Genomic DNA, 2,664 nt, shown 5'->3' on the forward strand with positions numbered 1-2,664 from the left:
GGTGGTGGGAGGAGGGCGGCCGGAGGAGGAGGGAGGAGGAGGGAGGGGAGGAGGAAGGAGGAAGGAGGAGGGACGGAGGGAGTACCTCAGTGGAGGAGCAGCGCGGCGGCGGACGATGGCGGCGGCGGGCGACGGGTTCGGCGCGGGCGAGAGTGAGTGAGAGGGTCATGCGCGTGGTGAGGATAAGGTAAGTAAGTAGTAGCGCATTTCCGAGATACACGCTACTGCTATGGAACATAGCAGTAGCGGTGGTTGCAGATACGCGCTACTGCTTAGTGGGGCTAGCCATCTGCGCCCGATACAAACATAGCAGCAACGTGTTTTCCTAGAATGCGCTACTGCTAAAGTAGTAGCAGTAGCGCAGTTTATTTAAGCACGCAACTACTAAGTAGCAGTAGCGCACTGTTTTGTCCAGGGCTACTGCTAAGATGCTGTGTATAAGGTTTTCCCTAGTAGTGCCACTCGTTCTAGGCAGGTCGTGCCGAGTGGGAACTGAACCGGTGGGGGCACGCTAAGTGCACCCACTGGGTGTAGTCCCCGAGACCGCGGTCGACTGCGGGCAGTCGGCGGTGGTCTGAGAACAAATGTTGTTGTTGTTTTATTTTTGCTCCTTCCACTCGCGCTGGGCGGACCCTGTCGAGTGGGAAACTAAACCAGTGGGGGCACGCCAAGTGCACCCACTGGGTGTAGTCCCCGAGACTACTGTTGAATGTTTGATTCGGCTGTAGTCTTAGAACTCTTTCTGTCACAATAATCTGACTTTGCACCTTATCACTCGGAAGTGACTGATCCTTGTTTTTGTCGATTGACTGGTCTCGTTGTTTTCCGCAGAAATCGTGTGAGCTTGGAACCAAGTTTGCTGATTTGGAGAGGAAGCAGATCCAGCTGAATCTTGATTTGGAGCTGGCCAAGGAGAACCTTCAGAAGGCCAAGGACGAAGCAACTGTCATGGGAGGTAATGACTTGTCGACTACTCGCCTTGTCGTTTTTTCTTTTCATCTTTTGAACCGAGTGATTCCACTCGAACAGATGTGCATAGTGAAAACCGTCAACTCCAAGCTCGTCTGAAGAATGTTATTTCTTTAGACGAAATGAAGTAGGCTCTGGAGCAAAAAGACCTCGACCTTGCAGCAGCGCAGAAGACGATGTGAGAGAAAGCTGAACTTGCTGATAAGAAGCTGGCTTCAGTCGGCAAGTTGGAAGAAGAAAACGCCAAGTTGAAGACTGCCGTTGATGAAGCAAACAAGGAAGTCGTGCAGCTGAAGAAGGACAAGGTGGCCTTGAACGACAGAGTCGAAGTTCTCACTCGGAAGAGAGATGAACTGGAAACTTATCTGGGAGGCCTTGCCAAGAAGATGTTCCTTATGCTTGAAGGTATTTTCCCTTGTCCGGCTGACTTGCAAAAAACCTTTTCATCATGCAACTGTCGATTCATTGTTTTTCTATGCGTGCAGAATTCTGTCAAAACTTCGAGGAAGAGATTGGGCAGATTGAGACGAGTCTGGATCCCATCAACTCCCCTGTTAAGGATGAAGCCGCGATGAACGTGCTACGACTGGAATCCCGCCTTGCCAGTGTTTTGGACTATCTTGCTCGACTGAAAGTGACAGTGTCGCGGATCGACACGGAGCTCTGGCCAGGCGTGACGTTCTAGAATGACCTCGAGTCTCTGATGCCTCGACTTAATGAAGTCCCTGGCCGAGTGCAGGCGTGGAAGAAGTCATCTGCTCACTGCAGCGCTGACGTGGCTCTGTCTCTGGTCCGTGTCCATTGCAAGGAGGTCAAAGAGGAGAAGTTGGCTGCACTCAAGGTTGCCAACACCAAGAAGCTTCAATTCAAATCCTTCAAGGAGACCTTCATCGACGCTGCGACTCATATCGCAGATGGCATCGACCTTGACAGTTTCGTCGAGCCAGCAAGCCCTACTCCTGCCAAGTGAAAACTTGATTCTATTTGCCTCGGAATGCCGAGTGATCCTGTAATCGTTAAAACTCTTTCGGGCCTGACGCCTGAGTACTTCTGCCGATGGCTTTTGAACCTTTGTGGATTTATCCGAGCTTGGTTGTTTTATTTGTCTTGCCTTCCAATTTCTTGACTTAGGCGAACCTAGGCCCATGGTTGAGTCTTCGAGTGAGAAGATTGTTCCCCACTCGGAATAGTCGTTGTACTTGTGGCGTAGCTCAGAGTGCAACCATACGTTGTACTTGTGGCACAGCTCGGAGTGCAACCATACGTTGTACTTGTGGCGCAGCTCAGAGTGCAACCATACGTTGTACTTGTGGCGCAGCTCGGAGTGCAACCATACGTTGTACTTGTGGCGCAGCTCGGAGTGCAACCATACGTTGTACTTGTGGCATAGCTCAGAGTCAGTGGCCAAGTCTCCGAGTGAAAGGATTGCTCTTCACTCGGAGCGTGTTTTGTAACTTAGGCGAGTGCGGGATCGCAGCTAAGCCCCCGAGTGAGAGGATTGCTCTTCACTCGGAGTATGCTTGTAACTTAGGCGAGTGCGGGATCGCAGCAAAGCCCCTGAGTGAGAGGATTGCTCTTCACTCGGAGTATGTTTGTAACTTAGGTGAGTGCGGGATCGCAGCAAAGCCCCTGAGTGAGAGGATTGCTCTTCACTCGGAGTATGTTTGTAACTTAGGCAAGTGCGGGATCGCAGAT

The sequence above is a fragment of the Triticum aestivum genome, chromosome 2D (assembly GCF_018294505.1).
Source record: "Triticum aestivum cultivar Chinese Spring chromosome 2D, IWGSC CS RefSeq v2.1, whole genome shotgun sequence".
Taxonomy (NCBI): domain Eukaryota; kingdom Viridiplantae; phylum Streptophyta; class Magnoliopsida; order Poales; family Poaceae; genus Triticum; species Triticum aestivum.